The sequence below is a fragment of the Chiloscyllium plagiosum genome, chromosome 12 (assembly GCF_004010195.1).
Source record: "Chiloscyllium plagiosum isolate BGI_BamShark_2017 chromosome 12, ASM401019v2, whole genome shotgun sequence".
In the NCBI taxonomy this organism is placed as follows: domain Eukaryota; kingdom Metazoa; phylum Chordata; class Chondrichthyes; order Orectolobiformes; family Hemiscylliidae; genus Chiloscyllium; species Chiloscyllium plagiosum.
The window spans coordinates 10,806,565-10,812,554 of record NC_057721.1 but is presented as its reverse complement, the minus strand read 5'-3'; the positions used below and the strand labels follow the sequence as shown (position 1 = coordinate 10,812,554).

The 5,990-nt window shown below is 43.4% G+C and overlaps 1 protein-coding gene across 1 annotated transcript in view; it reads left to right on the top strand.

The window, feature by feature from the left end:
- The first annotated feature begins 797 nt into the window (after positions 1-797).
- mid1 (midline 1) overlaps positions 798-5,990 on the top strand; it is a 361,542-nt gene continuing 356,349 nt past the window's right edge. Inside the window, exon 1 of the mRNA XM_043700454.1 lies at positions 798-927. The gene's annotated coding sequence lies outside the window, so the exon portion shown is untranslated. The remainder of the gene's footprint in view (positions 928-5,990) is intronic.

The window sequence follows — 5,990 nt, the reverse complement described above, 5'->3', positions numbered from 1 at the left end:
TCATGAGGGGCATGTATAGGATGAATAGACAAGGCCTTTTCCCCAGGGGTAGGGGAGTCCAAAACTAGAGGGCATAGGTTTAAGGTGAGAGGGGAAAGATTTACAAGGGACCTGAGGAGCAACATTTTCACACAGAGGATGGTGCAGGTATAGCAATGTATTACTGGAAGTCTGGTATAATTACAACATATAAAGTGTATCTGGATGGGTATATGAATTGAAAGGGTTTCAAGGGATATGGGCCAAATGCTGACAAATGGGACTAGATTAATTTCGGATATGTGGTCAGCATGGACGAGTTGGACTGAAGGGTCTGTTTCTATGCTGTACAGCTCTGTGACTCTAGATTTGAATTGTTCTAATTTTCAAATGCTTTATCTGGACACTGACAGTCCAGTTGAAACAATCTGTGACAAAAATGACTCACTCCATTCAGCATACTTCCTTGCATGAAGCACATGTATTTCAAATTGCTCCACTGTTACAGAACCAGGCTTACCCCCACTGTCCACACTTGCTATGGTGAGATGAAATGTCACATATTGCATTTCTGCTCTTGTCTCTGGCATGTTGGCATACCTAGAGTTAATGTACTCGATTCAAAGCAGCCACCCTCCACGGGAATGTGAGTCATGTTTACCTATATAAGGAAACCTGTCAGACTGAGGCCAGCCTTGTTCACTTAACTAAGAGACATATACACACAACACACACCCCGAAGAGAGTGGGAGTGATCTACAATTTGGACAAGAGCACAACTTCCTCAGTAAAAGAGCTCCTGAAGTATCTTTAACACAGTGAGGACCAGACAAGACTGCATTAGAGAGAAAGTGTGAGAGAGGGAGAGACAGATCTATTTTGGAACTAGAAGCTTTGCTTTTTTTACAACTTCAGGGAGCTGCAGCTTCTGGCGAAATGGAGAGTCAGGTAAGTAAAGTTTGAAGCTAATGGGAAGTTCACAGAGAGGTTAAGTTTTGTTTGTGATTCAAAGTTTGACAATCAAATTGAAGTTTTGTTTCTCAATCAAAAAGACGCTGCATATTATATCATAAACTTCTGTGCTACACATTTCTTCTCTTGCACTTGCATTATGTGCTACTATAGGTGAAAACTATATTTTTGCAGAAGGGTTGTCCATGCATGTGGGTTATCCAGAACATAAATACCTACACTTGTGATTCTAGTCTCAGTGTGTACCACTTCTGACAAAACCCAGATGCACAGCTTTGTCCTAGCAAGGGTAAGTGGAAGGTGGTGGGAGAGAGGGGGAAGGGGCTGTGAAGGGGCAGATTTCTTGTAATGAACGGATGATCTGTAGGCTCAATTGCTGTCTGCAAGCTGCATAATGATCACTAATGGGGATGTGTTGATTCACGGTAAAGGTACCATGTCTGAACAGGCTCTCTCTGTTTATTGGCAGGGCTAGCTTCTGGACTGCAGAGCATGGGAGTGTTTAACCCCTTCAGAATCTGATGGTGTTTATTTTACTTCTTCTGTACAATTCTTTTTTCTTAAATTGCCTGCCTGTAGACCAAATCCTTCAATACTGCTGATAAATGGGGTTCCAGTTTGTGTTTCACTGGTGAAAATGTCTATAGACAGGATTGCAATGAGCATTAAATTTTGTGAATTGTTTTGTTTCGCCTGAAGGATCTTTATTATTTTGAGATGCAATTATTCTTACTGTTCCAACAATTTATGTGTGCCTCAACTAATTATTAGGGTGAATGCAGAAATTGTCTTTGAAAAGATACTTCATCATCCGGTAGTTTATTTCGTTTTTTTGATTCATAATCTCTGACAATTTTTTGCTAACGTTACATCTGTTGGGGTTTTTAACAGCCTTTGCCACTGTTATTATGCTGGAAGCTAAACTGTCAAATATTTAGTCAGAACTTAAACACTGTTGTTCGAGCAGCTTCAGATTTAACTTGACAGTGAATAACTTCCATTCTTGCTTCGACAAGCACTTTGTACCTAAAGCTGCCTAAAGCAATATTCAAAGGCTATCCAAACAACACTGCAAGAGTAGCTTCTCTATCTTTCCCTATCCCCAATTCAGATATTCCCTCCCCTTGACTCAAATGCCCCTCCCCCCAGCTCAGACATGCCACCCTCTCAAGTCAGACGCCCCTTCCCCCAGCTCAGATGCCCCTCCCTCTGCCCAACTCAGATGCCCCCAACTCAGACACCCCTGTCCCCATGCACATACTCCACCCCCACCCCAATTCAGGTTCCCTTCCCCAATAAGTACACTCCTTCTCCCCTTAAGTCCAGTTCCCCCCTCCCCCTTGTTCCCCTTCTCTGAATGACTGAAGATTGCTTGTGATTAACAGCCTCACGTAGCCATAACCATGAGAGGCTGTTTTCAGGGCTATGTGATTTGAATGGCAGCTGGCTGTGTCAGTCTCTCTTGGGTCAGTAAAACAGACCTTGCAAATTGAACTGTCTAGATTCCTGAAGACTTTGGAGCTGGTTTGTAGCAAATGGGAAAAAAAAAGAGTTTTGTTTTGTGGGAATCTCAGTCCTGGATTTGTCTTTTAACCTTCATAATGTGTCATAGGAAATATTCTGGAGTTTCTTTCGTGGACTCATTATAAAGTGGTTTTATTTAATTCAGCACTGGATTAAATTTCACCAGCAATTTCGCTGGAGTAAATCAGAGGGATATCGCTGTTGTGTTGGCCAAACTTAGATGGGGAGAAGTTGATTGCAGCAATGACAATTTGGGAATGATTAATTTCAACGTTAACAAAGCTGTTCAAAGTTGTCGTGGATTTTAAGATGAATGATAAAATCAAGTACCACCAAACTCCAACTCTACATCGACATTGTATTTTTAGTTATGGTTTGCAATTTAGAAATTGGAATATATTTCAATCCTTCTGGGATAACAAATCAAATAAGATAAACATATACTCGGTTACATACATACTCCATAGCATTGTATATCATAATCACGAGAGTTGCACTAAATTCTTGCGTAGTTTCCATTCAGTACTCTGAAGTTGCAATGGATTTTGAGATGAATTGACTCTTGCCTTAAACAACATGTAGTTTACTCTATGTTAGCAACTAAGACAAATTACACTGATGTTACATTGTCACAGAGTCTATGAAGAAGACCAAGATGGTAATTCGTATTCCTTCGAAATGCTCAGCTGTTATCCCACCATCCTTTAACATCACTAAACTGAATTGTGCTCACGGCTGTATTCACTATTAACCCACTCAAACCCATACACCCTTATGCAGCAGTATGTACGGTGTGAGCATTAAAGTCAGGCAGGTACAATTCTCCAGCTGCTACTCATGAAAGTCTCAGTGGCTTAGTGCTACACTTTTATATTATTTAACAAATAAACCTAAGAGCTATCATTTACCAGTGGCCATCGGGGAAGGAAATCTGTCACCTCTACCTAATCTGGCCTTTAAGTGAGGCCAACTCCACATTATGGTTAACTTTTTTTAAAATTGCAACAGTATACTTTATTCACAAAAAAATTATGTGTAGGTTCACATGCAGGTCCTAAAGCAGTTCGTTACAGTCTTTGCACATAAAGAACAAACAAACATTGGAATTAAACATTCCTTGCAGTGGCAAAAAAGGGCAATTAATTACTCATGCAGGACACGACTTACATAGATTGAGGCAAACTGAACAGACCCCTGGTATATTTTAGCAGGAAGATCTTAGCTAGTGCTCTTCCCCCTTCCTCAGCACATAGTCCTGAACCTTGGAACGTGCCAGTCTACAAAACTCGATTGAGGTCAGCTCTTTCCGCTGGAAGACCATCAAGTTTCGGGCAGACTGAAATGCGTCTTTCACCAAGCTGATGATCCTCCAGGAGCAGTTGACATATGTCACGCTGTGCATCCAGGGGAACAGACCAGCATCATGGAGCTGCTCGGGATGAACCTTGACAAAACCCACTTCCCTTACAAAGGCACATTCCAGAAGGATATGTATGACAGACTCATCCCCCATCCCGCAGCCACTTCGAGGGCAGCTTGCGGTGGTGCAGACTGATCGGGCGTACATGAAGGATCTCACATGTCGTGTCCTTCTTCCTACCAACGAAGCAACGTCATGGGCTCTTTGGAAAGTTCTGGTACTGAAGCGTTCTGCCAAATGGCTTTGATAGTCCGCTCAGGGAACCACACGACAGGATCCACTCTCTCCTTTTCCCGCATGGTCTCAAGGATGCTACATGCTGACCACTTCCTTTTGGACATTGGTTAACATTTAACTGTCTTCCAACAAGCCACTTGGTTGTCTTGTGTAGCTCACAGACCATAGAGGCTCAAGGAGGTGATGTTTCACTGTCTTTTCAGAGCGACTAGGAATGGGCTAGTTTTGAATTTGTTGCCACTGTTAGAGACATCCACATTCTTAGAATCAATTTTTAAAAATTTACTGCTTAGGATCAAGGTGTGTACGTTTTGTGCTTTCTGTGATCTAGTGATCATGGTTAATATTCATGGCTGTGGAACTGTTCCATTATAACCTTATAGTACAATATATTAACCTTGAGGAACAGATTCCAAAAAGTAGATTACAAATTCTGTTTAATAATTCAAAGAATTTGCCTTAGGAAATTAAAAAAAATCATTTCAAAATTATGTAACTCAAAGGAAATTACCGTATATTGTGGAATAAAGGGGAAGTACATTTAGGCAGGCAAAGTCCTAGTGGTATTATCACTAGACTATTACTCCAAAGTTGCAGGCAATGTTGTGGCGCCCCAGGTTCAAATTCTCCTCTGGAAGATGGTGGAACTCGAATTCAATGAAAATCTAGAATTAAGGGTCGGATGATCATGAAATTGTTGTTGATTGCCAGGAAAATCTCATCTGGTTCAGAAATGTCCTTGAGGGAAGGAGACTGCCGTTCTTACCTGGTCAGGCCTACATGTGACTCCAGACCCACAGCAATGTGTTGACTCTTAACAGCCCTCTGGGCAATTAGAGATGGGCAATAAATACTGACCTAGCTAGTAATGCCCACGGCCTGTGAATGACTTAAAAGAATTTTTTTTAAATTCAGTCTCAGAATATGGCAGCCAGTGGCAAGGCTGGTATATAATTTCTCCTTCGAATCCTCCCACTTCCTCAGGTGAAAGGGGTAGCCATGGGCACCCGCATAGGCCCCAGCTATGCCTGTCTCTTTGTTGCTACATAGAGCAGTCCATCTTCTGCAGTTACACTGGCACCAGCCCCACCTTTTCCTCTGTTACATTGAAGACTGCATCGGCACCATCTTGTGCTCCCACAAGGAGGTCAAACAGTTCATCAGCTTCACCAATACATTCCACCCTGACCTTAAATTCACTTGGACCATCTCTGACACCTCCCTCCCCTTCCTAGACCCCTCCATCTCCATCAACGGGGACCAACTCAACACTGATGTTTTCTCCAAACCACCAACTCCCACAGCTACCTGGATTACACCTCCTCCCACCGTGCCTCCTGCAAAAATGCTATCCCTTGTTCTCAATTCCTCCGCCTCCACCACATCTGCTCCTAGGAGGACCAGTTTCACCACAGAACACACCAGATGGCCTCTTTCTTTAAAGACCGCAATTTCCCCTCCCATGTGGTTGATGATGCCCTCCAGTGCATCTCATCCACTCCCTGCACCCCCGCCCTCGAACCCCACTGCTCCAACTGCAACAAGGACAGAACTCCCCAGTCCTCACCTTCCACTCCACCAACCTCTGTACACATCACATCATCCTCCACCATTTCCGCCACCTACACGTGGATCCCACCACTACCCCTGTCCGCTTTCTGTAAAGACTGTTCCCTCTGTGACTACCTGGTCAAGTCCACGCTCCCCCACCACCCAAAAAACTCACCCTCCCCTCCCAGCACCTTCCCCTGCCACCGCAGGAATTGCAAAACCTGTGCCCACACCTACCCACCCCCACCCCCTCACCTCCGCTAAGGCCCCCAAGGAAACTTCCACATCCATCAAAATTTCACCTGCA